This window comes from Heterocephalus glaber, unplaced genomic scaffold (assembly GCF_053883595.1).
Source record: "Heterocephalus glaber isolate CG9 unplaced genomic scaffold, H.glaber_assembly_v1.0 deba00001666, whole genome shotgun sequence".
Taxonomy (NCBI): Eukaryota; Metazoa; Chordata; class Mammalia; order Rodentia; family Bathyergidae; genus Heterocephalus; species Heterocephalus glaber.
In genome coordinates this window covers 722673-740120 of record NW_028258406.1, presented here as the reverse complement: position 1 = coordinate 740120, position 17448 = coordinate 722673, and the positions used below count along the sequence as shown (strand labels likewise).

The window sequence follows — 17448 nt, the reverse complement described above, 5'->3', positions numbered from 1 at the left end:
CATTAATGGATATTTGAGTTAATTTTTATTTTTTATTTCTTGCAAAAAGATTTATTGTAGACAGTCTTTTAAAGTATGTAGATGTATGTTTCTATTTCTCTTGGGTAAATACAGGATTAGAATGAATGGCTCATGTGGTAATTATAAGAATTATTCTACAAATTGTTTTCCAAATTAGTTATAATATTTTGCATTTTCCTCAGCATTGCACTAGAATTCCACGAGTACCAAATTTTTTACCTCTTGATCAGTACTTTGCAAATGTTCTTAATGTTAGCCTTTTTCTTGCTTTTATAAGTATCTCATTATGTTTGAATTAATTTCCTTAGTGAGTAGTGATGTATATTTTTACATACACATACTACTCGTATATAGATGTTATGAATGATGAGTAACTCACACTTAAAATTGTTTTTATAGAATTCTAGGTTGAAATGTGTTTAGAAGTTTCTTCTTTTAGGTGTTTCCAGCTTTATCCATATCTATGAAGTTTATAAAATTATTTTTCTATTAACTCATTTGGCAAGTAAGGGCTTACTAATATATAAAGAGTGAAATTTGAAAAAATATTGACATTAAAATCATCAAGAAATGGCATTAACTTCATAATCAATGTGAAGTAAGAATTTTTTAAAAAAGAAAGGAAATGTTAATGAATATTCTGGCACTGTAAAATTACAAACCACGTTGAAAACACCACTTAAACCTTTCAGGTACTTCAAAAAGAATTGAAACAATCAATACTTGTCCATAAATCATGTATTTGTTTGATATTGAATCATGTAATACAAAATATTTGGCTCATCTTGATTGTTAATAAACATTTTATGTATAGAATAGATAAGTAGAAAACTTAGCCATGTCATTTTACATACATGTTAGATATTTTCTTATTAAAAAGGGTAACAAAGTCTTTGTAAATAGGGAGGGGTGAAGTGGTTGAAGGGAGGGCAGGGAAATGGGGGAAAAAAAGAACCAAGATATATCATGTAAAGGTATAAATTTCCAGTAATGAATGTCATCATATTGCATACCTAAATTGTACTAATAAACTTAATGGAAAAAAACCTTGATTTTCTTTATATCTTTCTATTCCTTGGATGATGGTGGTGCTGTTGATGATAATAATAATACTGGTGATTTAATTAATGATCAACAATTACTGAGCAGTTTGAAGTATAATTGAAATATATGGTGGGTGTTTAAAAATGTACTATAGTCTATGAGAAATCGACATTAATCCTCCCTACAAATTGTCCGCTTTCCTTTGAACACAGTTCTCTCATCATTCTTGCCAACTTTCTGAAGCAGGTCTAGAAGTTCTCTTTCATGAGTGTCTTTTAGAGGTTTCATAAAAAAATTCTGTGAATGCTACTGCCAAACACCATCCCATGGAAAATTAGATTAATACAAACACTTTGATGTGTTCTTATCCACCTTCTCCACTGGATCTGGCACAACACAACTTTTATCTCTTCCTCAAAGTCAAGGAGAACATGAAAGGTAAATGTTTTCAATTATTCAAGATATTGATGCAGCCACACAGCTCAACTAATGGTACATGAAAGAGGACTTTCAGAACTGCTTCAGTAAGTGGCAAGAATGATGAAATAAATGTGAAGAGGAGTATGAGTGAAGAGGAGTATTTGGAGGGTGCTTAATGGCGATGTGTCTTCTACAGTAAAATTTTTTTAGAAATTTCAAAATTCACTATATTGGTCACAATTCATATGGCCAGTTCATTCAACATAAAAAGACAAGGGATTCTTTAAAGGTGATGGATATCTCTATTACCTTGATTATAGGTATGGTTTCATAGGAGTATCAAATTAAATGAATTAAAGATCTGTAGTACTTTGTATACTAATCATTCTTCAGAAAAGTTGTTAAAGGAAAAAGGAGCAAAATTTGTTTGTTAAAGTAAAAAATGATTAGAATATTACTGATTTGATTTTAATTGATTATTATCAGTTTTGCTTGGGAATATCATCACAGTAAACAAATCCTAATGTTACTGCAGAAGTATGTCATGAAGGTAATTATGTTCATTTCTTAGGGACATGAGGCACTTGTGTTATTCCTCTAATTAATAATTTTTATACCATTACATAAATATTGGTCATTCATTTATTTGTCTCCCTACATTAGCTCCAGTAATAAATATACATTTGGGTGTTTTTTATTTCTATTTTCAGAAAATATGTTTTCATCTTTCTTTGTTACCAAATACAGTGAATATGATTAATTTTAATGTTAAATTTATTCTGCGACATATCCTAATGTATGAAATACTTTTGCACTGAATATGATTATGCCAGAAATCAATGTTTAATCTTCAATTCTATCTTTATTTCTATGGAAGTTAAAATTGTAATGAAGGATTCTATTTTATATTATGCAAGAAGACACATGAATTCCTTGTCACTAAGGTCTGTCACCAAGACATCTTTAAAAGGGCCTTTTTATTGAATGTGTCATCTAAATCAGCCTTCCCATCAATTCTGAAGCTATTTGTAGTCAAAAGTAATGAGTGTCTCAGCTGTTACTTCTTAGGGTTCAAAGTGCTATATTAGAAAATCAAAGTAAAAGTGCAATGAATAAAAACTCCATTGAACTTCAGATAGCAATATTTCCAAGGCAATTACATCAAATAACAATCAGCTTTTTGATGTTATTAGTAATTGTCAATTTAATTACATTAAGGTTGTCTCATGTACCTCAAAGGGGATGTTATTAATATATAGGTCATAGAAAAATGTTTATCAGGGAATACAGACTTACTTATTGGGAGATCTGAAATAGAGAAGATTTTAGATGTTTTCTATAAAAGAATTCAATATTCACATCACTGACTCTATTAAAGGAAGTAGGTCACAATTTATTCCAGTTTTAGAGAAAAAAAAAACGCATAGTAACTCTGTTTCAGAAATAAAGGATGATCAAACTTGAATATGAATAACATGCTCCCCCATTACTGCTAAAATAGGAAGTTGAAGACAGGGTTATCACAAAGATGCAAACAAATTAACTGCATTAATAAGTGATACAAGAACACCATTTCAGAAATATTCTTTGTTAATTTAGTTATGTTTATTAAATGTTTTTAGATTACTTTGTCAATAACTTTACATTTAGATGTAGTTGAAACAAATACTTATTCAAGTCCATTTTTTCTCAATGTTCAAATAAAACAAAGGACATGATGAAAAGGTGATATTGATAGAATTTTGTTATTTGACTATCTGGCTTACTCCCAGTGGAAACAGATTTGTTCACACTATTGCCTTGATTATATCAACTGTGCTTTGAGCAAATTTTCAAGCATAAAATTTTGTTGAAGTTAATATGAAATTATTTGAACTATAGAGATTAGCAAATCAGTTATTCCTATTTTTAGAGTTACTCCAAAATGATAGAAAATATGTTGTTTTCACCTATTTCAAATTAATTTCACATATTTTACTTTTGTTAACTATTGTTGTGATAGGGACATCTCTAAAAATTCTGCTAATGATTGACTGAAGGTGATGACCAACATTATTAAAGTAACAAAAATTATAATTCCACAAGAAATCATTCATGATATATTCCTTTGAAATGCTATTTAAATCACCAAAAATATAAAACAAATAAAATTTACCATTCTATCACAGACAGAATATTCATTTTAAAAACAGGTCAAATAAAATTTTCAACATGTTCTTTATATTTCAGTTTAAACAATTAAATGAACTGCAATATGAGTAAAGTGTAGTTCTCTTCACATAAGTATATATATATCCTAATGTTAAAAGTATGATTATTTTATGTGACATAAATTTTGTAATTGATTTATTGAATGAAAATCTTGTGCAAGTAGTTGTAAAATTCCATGAAAAGATGACTCAGTCATATAAATAATAACATAATAAAAATTATATTTCAACATAACAAAAGAATATAATTTAATATCAATATGATCAATTGAAAATATATATAATTTTACTTTTCAGTGTTAATCTCATTTTTAAAATATATCTATAAACTTTATAATAAAGTACAATAACAAAAATGATACAGTTCATATTTGAGAATAAAATTAGGTTTTATTAAAAATCATAATCATGGTGAACTATGAACTGTGATTCACTACATTTATGTAACTTATTTATTTATTTTTATTTTTTTATTATGTATATATTAATTGGCACATTTTAGGTATGCAATACATTTACATTTATCATCAGGTGCTTGTACCTGAACATGGTGTATCTTGGTTCTTATTTTTTCCCCCATTACCTATGTGCCCTTCACCCCCACCACCCTTCCCTATTTACATAGACTTTGTTTCCATTTTTTTTCTTTCTCATAATTTTTCCTTTCCCTTCTTCCCTTTCCCCTTACCGTCCCACCACACCTAACCCCCTGGACCTTTTTCTATTTCAAATTATCAATTTCATTTTAATTATTTTCATCCTTATTTACACTTTCAGTTTCTCACACTAGAAATACTATTCAGTATTTACACATGTGTGTCCTATTTATTTCACTTAAGAGTATGGCCTCAATATGCATCCATTTTTATTGAATCCCTATAAGTATATATCACAGGCAACAGGACATCACCTTTGGGTTATGTTCAATAAAATATAAGAAAATGCAAAAATACAAAAATAACCCAAAAAGTGTCACAAATCTATGGACTTAATCAGGTAAAGTTTATAAATTAAATTATAGTCTATTATACATTTATTATATTGACCAAAATTTATTTGGTATCAACAGTGTACATTCTAAATAATTCTCAATGTATAAATTCATTTCCCGGGGTCTTAGCTGCCTGAGTACAATTAGACTACCTCTTTAAGACAAAAGTTACACAGCCCATTGCCTCAGTGGCTTATTGCTCAATTTATAATTAATTATTGACCTCTTTGTTCTTCTTGTTTGTATTTGAGTGTGTAGAAAGTTTGCAAATTATTTTTCCTACCTTTACAATAAGAAAAAAGTGAGCAAATTAAAATCAATGGCTTTTCTTAGATATTTTGGAGAACAGAGATCACAGATTTCAAAGAAATATATACTGGACAAAATTTAACAGTCAAGAATGAACTGATTAAAGACTATATGAGAACAATAGGAGAGAGAATAAAGTCAACCATACTGAATTAAAATGCCAAAATACTAAGTGCTATAATGAGATAAGTGAAATAATATTGCAGGACATCAGTGGGGAGTTGATGAATGGACAATGTTAAGCTTTGTACAAGTTTTTCTCTGTGCCTAGGCCATCTGAATTCACCCTTTGACAACCAGTGAAGTTAGGTTTCTATCCTCTATGGAGACCAAAAGATAGGGATACTATCCCCTTTGTTGTTTCTATTGCAAAATAATGTTTTCTGGGTCAAGGTTTCTGAGTTGGAAAATTGACAAGAATCCTTGGAAAAGCATTATATGCACTGTAAATGAAAAGAAAAATATACCTGTAAGTGATCTAAAATAAATCTTCTAAAGAAAAGGAGTTCTGGGACCTATAATCAATCATAAACAGGCCTGAAATTTAGTCAGGCTGACAGGTATATTACAGATGTGTTTGTCACATGATAAAACATCACTGAAAATTGTAAAAACAAGTGAGCATAAAATTTTAAACCAATTGTATCAGTCAGTGCTTACTAGAGAAACAAATTTCATGTAAAATATATGAATATATAAGGATTTACAAGGTAGGCATATAATGGCTGACCACAAAGTCAGGAATGGAAGAGTGCAAAGGGCTGTTTGCAGGCTGGAGATCCATAGGATCCAGTCAAAGGTCCAAGTCCTGGAGTTCACTTTACAGACTTGTGCGAGTCCATACCAGGAGGCTGAAGGCATGGTGCTGGAAGGCAAAAGACCATGTCCAAGGTGAAGGTGAAGACTGGAGCTTTTCCAAAGAAACAGAAATGAGCCCTTCTTCATTTCTCTTTTATTCTAGTCAATCTACAAACCTATTGGTTGGTAACACTCACATCCAAGGCGAGTCTTGTGTCTTCAGTAAATCCATTCTGCCACACACAGAACTATGCTGATTCAAATTAGTTGGGCATTTCTTGCTCAAGTTGACACAGTTAACTATTACACCAGTTTACCTGAAGCAGAAGCTAGTAAAGCCAGTAATTGGGTTGGGAGACATGTAATAACTGACAAATTCTTGAAGGTAGATGGTATGTACAAAATGTCCTTGTTAATACACAAAGACAAAAAAAAGGGAAACAAAGGGTGGGAAAGGTCAGAAAGTTTCTTTTTGCTTATATATTAAAAATTTTCTAGATCTAAAATATCAAGGAATAAACAATAATCTGGAATTAATGAGTAGTTATAGTGAGCTTGCAGGGTACAATGTTGATAAATGTCAATTTTTTCTTTTGTCTCTTATTAATTGTAATTTAAATCACAAAATCACAAAACCATTATATTAGCATAAAGTAAAAGAAAAATTAATTAGATAAAGTTTTAAGAAAATATATTCAGTCTATATCTAGAAAATATAAAACTATAATAGAGATAAAAATAAATTAACTTTAAAATATTCTATTTTATGAATTAAAAAAATGTAATCAAGCTGTCAATATTCTCTATCTTTATGTCTAGATTCAATAAATACTTAATGAAAATTCTGGGACATTATTCTATGGATATTTACAAATTATACATTTCATATCTAAAGTCAGTAAGACCCAACACAATATAAAAAGACAACATCAGAGGACTGTCACTACCTGATATTAATAATTATTACAAAGCTACAACAATCAAGCTAGCATGATGGTGGAAGAGTATTTAAATTTTTCAATAAAACAGAATGTGAAACCCAGAAATTGACCTATACAGATGTTGTGAACTGATCTTTGATGAACAAGGACAAATTTCATTGGATCCAAGGTTGTCTTTCAACAAGTGGATTGAACATATGTTAAAAATATAGCATTCACAAAAATTAATGACGTAGATCTTTGACTTAAATGCAAAATATAAAGTGATAAGACTTCTAGAATATAACATAAAAAGCTATGTGATTTAGGGCTTTTCAATGAATCTTTAGATACAATACCAAAAGCACACATGTAAAAACTCAAATTTTTCAAATTAATAATTAACCTCTCTATATTGATTAGAATTTTTTAAAAGTGAAGGAGAGGAAAAAAAAGAAGAAAGTCATAGATATCCTATTTTTCAGAATCAAAAATAAGATTGGAAAGGAAAGGTATATGGATTCAAATTTTATTAGCAACTAATTCATTTCTAAAATATAGTGATAATACGTGTGTGTGTGTGTGTGTGTGTGTGTGTGTGTGTGTGTGACTAACCTAATAAGGGCAAAAACCTGCAGGAGACTGGAGGAGAGAGGTTTATTTTCTGACTGGGTAGGCTTAAAAGAATGAACAGTGGTTCTGGAGATAAAGAATGGGTGTGGTGGGAATAGATAAGAACCTTCCATTAAAGAAAGTATATTCCTAGCTTGAAAACCTACCTATATGACAAGAGCAGGCTCATAAACATTTTAACAGATACATTACATCAAACAATTAGAGCAGAAAAAAGAAGGAACACTTCTCCCCTCATTTTAGGAACTCAACATTGTGCTAATCCTAAAACTGGATAAAGATAATAGAAGAAAGAAGTATGAACATAGATAGAAATTTGCTTAACAAAACAAACTATTAGAAGTCAGATCTGGCAGTATGTAGAAAGTGGCTTTATTATAGGGATGGCAGTGTTGGTTCAGCATTGGAAGATCCATCCCCAAAAGTCATCATTTTAACAGAGGAAAGGAAAAAGCCATATGATCTAGTCACTAGTTGGAGAAAAAGTATTGGACTAAATTCTACAGCTGTTCATTGTAAGAGCTATCAAGAGACTAGAAGTAGAACATAACCTTCTCAACAGATTAAAGACATGTACTACATACTTCCAGAGAGAATGCTTTATATGAATGGAAAAGATATAATGCTTTCTCCTTAAGGTGGGGAACAAGGACAGATATGCTTACTCTTTATCTGTCCATTAAACTTTGAAACCTAGGCCCAACCAAAATAATCTGGCAATAAAATGGCACAATTAGGATAGGATTGGCAAGGTAGAAGCAAAATCTTTATATGTAGATGAAATGATCATCTACAAAGAAAATACTAAGAAATCTCTAGGAGACCCTAGAACTTGTATTTTAATTTAGCAGGTTTAGAGAACACAAGGTATATATAAAAATTCAGGGCTGTGTATACTTGGTATAAATGAAGAATTGGATATTGAAATTTAAAAGTTACGTAGGAGTACAAAGGACCTAGAAAAGTTAAAAAGAAAAAAAAACAGTGTTAGAAGATGTTTAGTACCTAATTTTAAGACTTCTTCTAAAGCTACAGTAATCAAGGCAGTGTTGGTGTAAGGAAAGACATATAGATCATTTGAATAAAACAGAGAATCTAGAAATAGAACCACACATATATGGTCCACTGAGTTTTGAAAGATTATTTAACATTAGCATTTTATAGAATATAAACTCAATTCAAGAGCTGAGGAAGAGATAGTGTTTTCAGCAAATGGCACTAGAACAGCTGGTATACATATATTAAAAAATCAACCTCAATGCTTTTTTCCATACATGAAAATAATTTGAAGGGATCTATGAACCTAAATAAGAAAGCCTAAAAGTATAAAACTTTAAGAAGAAAGTATAAGGGAAAATATTTATGAATTCAGAGTAGGCAAGAACTACCTAGGATTTGTCTTCCAAGTTACTTCTTAGAAGTTGTCAAGTTTATTTCAAAAAATATTTTTGTAATATGCTTTCTGTATCCTTTTAAATTCTGTAAAATCTGTGGTAATGTCTCCTAGATCTTAATATTGTAATTTAAAAAAATGTATACCTGATATTGTGTAACAGGAAGAAAAGGTCTAAAAGAACAGGGGAATTGGGAGGGGTAGGGGAAGGGAAAAAAAGGAAAGGAAAAAATATGAAAAGAGGAAACAAATGGAAACAAGGTCTTTGCAAATAGGGAAGGGTGGAAGGGGTGAAGGGAGGGCAAGGGAAAGGGAAAAAAATAAGAACCAAGAGATTCATGTAATGGTACAAGATCCCAATGATGAATGTAACTGTATTTTATACCTAAAATGTACCATTAAAGTTAATGGGGGGAAAAAAAACTTTCCCAACAGAGAAAAAGCCTTGAGCACACCCAGGGAAGTACAGAGACCTGGGGGACTGAGGATGAGCTGTGGCCAAAGCTGATACTGTTCAGGGTCTGTCATTCAGTCAACATCTGATTTTGAAGAAACATATGGAGTTCTATTTTCCCTAAATTTATCATTTAAGTGTAGGAGACTTTTTTTTTTTCAGTAGCAATGCTAAAATAAGATATTGCATACATTAGCAACTGGAATTTTGTGTTTATTTTGTTTAGTAACTAATTTTCCACTGTTCTATTTCTTTCTACAGACACAACTGGTCACATGATTATAAACAATTCAAGTATTTCCATACATGTGAGAGCAACAAATAATCTTGGGGATTCAGAAGTCCGGTGATTGTCTCACCAGCCTCACGCTGAAATAAAATCTAGGAAAGTACTGATTCAACCGTAGACATTATAGGTTTGCCCCTGGTCATTTCTGTGAGCTAATCCAAATTTAAGCACTGGCTGTTAATCATAGCTAGAGTCATTCCAATTTTTCCTGCCTCCAGTTGACTTTTGCATTTAAAAAGTCTGATGTTACAGACAAATTTTAAAATATGCCAGGTTTAGATCTTCAGGTAAATGAGTCTACAGATCTAAAAATTTTACATTAGCAAGGAGGCTGAGTAAGTGTTTAATAAAATATGCAGTTGCTACTCCATTCTGTTATGAAATTGGAAGTATAACAAGAATCTTAGTATCTTATATTCAATGAGTACATTAGATTGAAAGGATCATCTTTTCTTTAAAGAGTGCCCTGTAACATCATTCAACATCATGTCATCAAAATTGTGGCAATTACAGCAAGAGGATAAGAAGCTAAAGCAGTGCGATAATTATAGTGCAAAGTCCAATAGAAAGTTCATGAGAATATAAAGTGTTGCAGCTCATATTGAACCAAATTTGATGATTCCTTGAAAACTGAATACAGAATTATTGTATGACCCTATAACTCCACTTCTAGGCAAATAATTCAAAACCAGGACTCATTCAGATCCTTTTACACTTATATTCATGACAAGGTTATTTGCAATAGCCAAAGGGTGAAAGCAACCCAAATGTCCATGAACAAATGAATAAATGACCAAAATGTGGAATATAAATACAATGAAATACTATCCAACCTGAAAAATGAAGGACATTTTGATACATGCCACACCTTGGATTAATCATGAGAACCTTATACTGTTAAGTAAGTCTACTAAAAAAATAAATATCACATGATTCTACTTATAAAAGGTACCTAAAGAGATCAAATTTACTGAGAATGTATAATGTAGGCTAATAGGGCTAAAGGGAAAGGCAGTGAAGATTGGTGGCTTAGCAGGCACAGGGTTACTGTCTGGAGGGATTAAGAAATTCTTGGAAGAATATCATGCAAATAGTTATATGCTACTTCAGTATAATTAATGCTTTTCAAATGTTCCTTTATAAGTGGTTCAATGACAAATTTTATGTTATGTTTTAACACTATTAAAATTTAGAACAAATGAATATGAATTTGTTATATGCAATAGAGAATGTTTATAATAAGGTGAACTACATAAGGATTTTGTTTTTGGTTTTGGTTTTTTGGTGATACTCTATTGAATCAGGGACCTTCACACTGAGGTACATCCCTAGTCCTTTTTAAACATTTTTGAAACAATATCTCACTAAGTTGCTAAATTGGCTAGGACTGACCTTGCAATCCTCCTGTTTCAGCCTTCCAGAGTGCTGGGATTGTAGATATGTGTACTGCACCAAGCATAAAGAACATTGTAGAAGAGAAAAGTGAATGAGCACAGAAACACATGAGAAGAGGTAACATTGTGATGCAGAGTTTATAACTGATTAGAAATGCAAGGGACAGTCAGAACAATTCCACAGACAATGAGAAAAAGCTGAGCCATGCAACTTCCATTTTTGTAATTTTTGTTTGATATTATATTTTTAATGAAGCATGTCAGCCAAACTATTTCATTTTAGTTGTACTTGACAGAAGGAATAAGTTTAGTCAATCATAGTAATTTTTGGAATTTTGACAATATGCCTAAAATATAATTTAAGGTCATATTATAATATAAAAGAAGTCTGCTTTCCTACTATTTTTACCAGTAAAGCATACATCCAAATTTAGTGTACTGTTTAAATTTAGGTTCAGATTGAGAAGGGTTGTAGCACAGCCCTGATTATGCTATTTAGGACTGAACTTATTTTCAAGAGGGACTACTAGGAAATTTTTGGAAATTTGGTCAAGTACAATTGGCAAAATTGTCGTATTACACAGTATCTTCCTCAAATCTGATATAATATTTAATTGATTTTTTCCAAAATATGAAATAATGTAATGGATAAAATGCTATCTATTTTGGAACAGCTTTGTTGCAAAGTATTAAATTCAGTAATCAAATTTGCAATTTGAGGAAAACAATTCTGGCTCATACCTGCCACAGACAACCTTGCCTGAACTCTGATCTGTGGGTGAGCAGGGCTGGGACTCAGTGTGCAGTCCCCCAACGTGCAAGTGCTGACTTGAATAAAGGGTGAGAAAGAACACTTTGGAATGAAATCATGTTTCACATTCTTAATACCAGGTGGATGGATTCCAATCCAGAAGTCCAGAATAGAAATGTTTTTATTTTAAATACCTCTGCAAGAAGGAATCTTTCACTTTTATTAGTTTTTGCTTATGCTTCTGATTTTACAGTTTGAAAGCAAACTTGGGAACCAAATGTTTAACTTCTGGAAATTACAGTTGTCCATTTTCATTTGTACAGTAAAACTGTACTTTGGTTCACAAATGCTTCTCTTCATGAATAATTCAGTCTGCGAACAGAAGCATTCAGCATAATTTTCTTTCCTTCATGAACTCTACATTGGGTGATGAACATGATCACAGCCCTTTTCCCAAGAATGGTGGAACAAATTAAGTTTGTGAACTAAGGTACAGCCCCTCCCTATATTTCTAAAGAATAGTGTTTGTAGCTTTGCATGAATAGACTATGAATGGCTTTCCAAAGATATCCTAATATTTTACAAAAAAATAATGGATGTAGTACTAGAAAGAGTAGTACATTTTATTTTCTGTGTTATAGGCAACTATAAAGTAATACTGTTTCAATCAAATTTTGTTGTTATTTTGAAATAAAATGGACACACGATCATTTGTTCATAATAAATATTTTCAAACTGTTAGAGATAGTTTAGGAAGTAAGGGGAAATTTGAAGGAAAATAATATGAAGGATTTCTGAATATTGTTGAAGTGGAAAACAACAAAAAATATGTTTCAGAGTAGTGACTGGAAGTTACTGTTCAATGAATAAAAAATTTCAGTAACAAAGTAAGAATAAAGTCAAGATATCTATTGTGCTGCATAATAATTAGGGATAATTATACTGTATTGTGTACCACACATATGCAAAGAAAATAGATTTTATATTCCTACCATAAATAAGTAATAACTACATGAGGTAACATATTCCACAATGGATAAATAACATCATATTGCAAACCACGAGTATGTTTGAATTTGTCAATTTGAAATAAATAATGATAACATCATTAAAAGTAAATTTTAATGGGATGGATATTTTTAAAGGGAAAAAGTAATGAAATTATAGGGCAATATGAAGACTTAGATCACAAAAATCTCACATTATTATGTATTAAGTATATGATCATTTGATAGCTTCTACTGTGCACTGTTATAATCAAATTGATCAAAGGAGAGGCAACTAATTAAAAATGATTGCTATATCATGCATTTTAGTTCTTTAGAAGGTTGTGCTAATATTTTACATAGTAAATATTCAGGCTTCATGTACATTTCTTTGTTATGGCTAACTTTAGCTTGCCTCTTTTCCTTCTTTTATGAGATTTACTTTTTGCTATATTTTACTCTACCTATGAGCCATACATGGATGAAAGAAAAGTGTCTCTAGAGTTCAGAATATTCTAGAAAATATTTGGGAAAAACATATGCTCACTATCTATGTGGCTCATGTGGTCTGAAGTATAATCAAAATGAGTTAATGGAATATTGTACTAAGTAAGTATCTTACTTTTGCGGGGATTGGTCAGTAATATAAGTTTCAGTTTGGTCAATTAGTGCTAGAATTGCTTTAGTTAGTAATTGGCAAATTTGGAAATGATAGTAATATTCTTTTCAGCAATGCTGGAGCTCAAACACAGACTTTGCACATAGTAGACAAGTGATTTAATGATGATCAACATTTCCTACCCATTTTTATTTTGAGGCAAGCCCTTGCTAAATTGCCCAGCCTGGCTTCAAATTTATAATCCTCCTGCATCAGCCTCTTTTATTGGTCAACTTTTCCAATTCTGGAACAAATAAAAATGGTATATACAGTTTATAACAGGGATCATGATTTCAGAGGTTTCAATTCATGATCCACTGGTTCCATTGCTGTGTGGGTCTAAGGTGAGAAAGAAAATCATGGCAGAAAATCATGATGTGAAAGAGCAAAGCTATTCAGTTCATGGCATTCCAAAAGCAGAGAGTGGGGAAAGAATGCCTATGAATAAGGAAATAAGGGTCAGATATAGTCCATAAGGTCATGTACTTTTGACTCAGCAAGACACACCCACTAATGGGCTTTAAGACTGTATCAAGTCAATTAAATGAACAACTAGTTGGAATTACAAATGCACACCAGTAAGCCTAGTTTTCAGTGTACCTTTGAAGGAATGAAAGGTATCCAATGTGAATTTTAAAAAGCTCCCAATACTGTAAAATATCTTAACTTGGTGATTGAAGAGGATGCGAAAACTATGGAACATATGTTTTTTTCAACTGATGTAAAAAATTGAAAATTTAGATTAAAAAATGTTTCAAAGTACATTAATGTATTGAATATTTTAAAATTTTTTATAATGTATAGTTATATGATCTCAAAAACTTTACTTTGAATAAAAGTTAAAAATATATGTTATACTGATAAGATGATCTTATTTGCAAGGCTATTTGCATTAGAAAATATTCAGCTAATATATATTTTGCAACATCTTTTTGAAATAACAACACAATTTGCAATGAAGAAATTATAAAACATATAGTTGAAGTAACTTGGGTAAAATTAAACACTTCATAAATTGTCACAATTTTAATGCAGAATATCAAATGTCAAGCTTATGTGACTGAATACTTAACAATGCTGCCTAGCACAACGCTAAATAAGTAAATAGCATTATATGTAAAGTGTATTAAAGAAGGTCATTGTTACTGCAGTCTTGACTTGGAAGAATTTTTGAAATTCTTAAAAATTAAACTATGTATTTCTAAGCTGCAATAGGGAGGGGGGAAGCAGAAGAAATATTTTAGGCAGAAAAATCATTAGGAAAAGAGATATACAAGTTTATATTGTTTTACGAGAAATATGCAAAGACTAGCCTGGTGATCAAAGGTAGTTTGGAGTCAGATTTCAGTTTTCTTTTATTTCATAGGATGAAGCTTAGATTTTATCTTTTTTTAAAAAAATTCTTTTATCGGTACATTTTAGGTACAAAATCCATTTACATTTATCATTGGGTGCTTGTACCTGTACATGATGTATCTTGGTTCTTATTTTTTCCCCATTACCTATGCACCCTTTTCTATTTACATAGACTTCATTTCCATTTTTTTTTCTTTTCTCAAATTTTTACTTTCCCTTCTTTCCTTTCCCTTTCCTCTCCCACCACCCATATCCCTTTGGACTTTTTGTTCTGATTTCAAATTATCAATTATTCATTTTAATCATTTTAACCCTTATTTACACTTACAGTTTCTCACAATAGAGAAACTATTTGGTATTTACACATGTGTGTCCTATTTATTTCACTTAAGAGTATATGCATTTATTTAGCAATAAATGTCTCTAGTTTCTTGTTCTTTATGGATGAGTAGTACTCCATTTTATAAAAAAAACCCCTCATATCTTTTTTATCCAGTTTCCAGTTGATGGGCACTTGGGCTGTTTCCAAGCTTTAGGTATTGCAAACTGTGCCATTATAAATATGGGGGCACATATATTGCTGTGGTATGATTCTTTTAATTCTTTAGGGAAGATACCCAGCAAGGGAATAGCTGGGTCAAATGGGACCTCTAGTCCTAGGTCTTTGAAGTATTTCCATACTGATTTCCACAGTGGTTAGACCAGTCTGCACTCCCACCAACAATGGAGAAGCATTCCTTTCTCCCCACACCTTCTCTAGCATTTGTTATTTTGTTGATTTCTTGATAGCAGCCATTCTTTCTGGGGTGAGGTGGAATCTCAGTGTTGTTTCCATCTGCATCTCTTGAATGACCAGTGATGTTGAACATTTTTTCATATATTCATTTGCTGCTTTTACTTCTTTGTCTGAGAAATGTCTGTTCATTTCAGATGCCCAGTTTTGAATTCAGATGCCCTTCTTTGTCTGAGAAATGTCTGTTCATTTCAGATGCCCATCTTTGAATTTGGGGACTCTGATTTTTTTCAGTTCTTTATATTCTTATTCTAGATAGTAGTCCTTTGTCCGAGGTACAGCTGGTAAGAACTTTTTCCCATATTGTAGCTTGTCTGTTAGCTCTGTTGGTGGTTTCTCTTACAGTGCAGAAGCTTTTTAATAAGATGAGATCCCAGTTGTTGATTCTCTCTGCTAGTTCCTGTGCTACTGAGGTTTTGTTCATAAAGTCTTTTCCTATGCCAATGTCTTCAAGAGTTCTACCTAACTTATCTTCCAGCAAGTTTAGTGTTTCTGTCCTAATATTTAGATATTTAATCCACTTTGATGTTAGTTTAGTGCATGGTGATTGGTATGGATCTAGTTTTAATCTTTGGCAGGTTGAAATCCAGTTTTTCCAACACCATTTATTAAATAGGCTATCTTTCCTCCAATCGTGGTGATTGGCTCCTTTATCAAAGATGAGGTGTGTCTGTCTGGAGTTGTTTCTGCATCTTCTAATCTATTCCACTGATCCTCAGGTCTGTTTCTTTGACAGTACCATGCTGTTTTTATCACAGTAGCTTTGTAGTATAGTTTCAAGTTGGGGATGGTGATATGCCCATCCATGTCTCAGTTGCCTAAAATTGCTTTTGCTATTCTAGGTCTGTCCTCATTCCAAAAGAATATTTGGATTGTTTTCTCTAGTTCCATGAAGGATACTATTGGAATTTCAATAGGCATTGCATTAAATCTATATAGTAGTTTTGGAAGTATGGCCATTTTCACTATATTGGTTCTTCCTACCCAAGAACAAGGGATGTCTTTTTCCTATATCCTCCTCAATCTCCTTTTTCAGAGTGCTGTAGTTTTTAGTGTAGAGGTCTATTGGTTCTTTTGTTAGATTGATTCCTAGATATTTCATTTTTATGGATAGTATTGTAAAAGGAATTTTTTCCGGAATTTCTCTCTCAGTGAATCTGCTATTTGTGTAGAAGGCTATTTTTTTTTTGAGTGTTGACCTTATATCCAGCTACTCTACTGAATCTGTCAATTAAGTCTAGAAGTCTTTTGGCAGAGATTTTTGGGTCTTCTATGTAAAGTGTCATATCATCAGCAAATAATGACCGTTTAACTTTTTCCTTCTGTATCCTTATTCTTTTGATTTTTTTCTCCAGTCTAATTGCTGTGGCTAATGTTTCCAAAACTATATTGAACAGGAGTGGTGATAGTGGGCATCCTTGACTTGTTCCTGATTTCAGCGTGAAAGTTTTCAGTTTTTGAACATTTAGTATATGTTGGCTGTTAGTTTTTCATAGATAGCCTTAATCAGGTTGAGGTAAAAATCTTCTATTCCAAATTTCATAGGGATTTTATCAGGAATGGGTGCTCGGTTTTGTCGAATGCTTTTTCTACATCTATTGAGATGATCATATGGTTTTTGTCCTTGACTCTGTTAATATAATGTATTACATTTATTGATTCACATATGTTGAACCATCCTTGCATCCCTGGGATAAATCTGACTTGGTCAGGGTTTATGATCTTCTTGATGACCTTCTGTGTTCCATTTGTTAGTATCTTGTTGAGGATTTTTGCATCTATGTTCATTAGGGAGATTGGCCTATAGTTCTCTTTTTGGATTGGGTCTTTCCCTGGTTTTGGAATCAAAGTAACAGTTGCTTCCAGGAATGAATTTGGAAGCCTTGATTCCCTTTCACTTTCCTTGATGAGTTTAAAGAGTAATGGTGATAGTTCTTCCTTAAATGTCTTCTAGAATTCAGCAGTGAATCTATGAGGAACTGGGCTTTTCTTTGTTGGTAAATATTTTATTACATTTCCAATTTCACT

At 31.7% G+C, this 17448-nt stretch overlaps 1 long non-coding RNA gene across 3 annotated transcripts in view; it reads left to right on the top strand.

Moving 5' to 3' along the window:
- The window catches only part of LOC147822237 (uncharacterized), a 38843-nt gene extending 24861 nt beyond the window's left edge, over window positions 1–13982 (top strand). For all 3 annotated transcript variants that reach the window (XR_015445911.1, XR_015445912.1, XR_015445914.1), the window contains one exon: window positions 9455–13982. This is a non-coding gene — a long non-coding RNA (uncharacterized LOC147822237). The remainder of the gene's footprint in view (window positions 1–9454) is intronic.
- Window positions 13983–17448: the final 3466 nt, after the last annotated feature.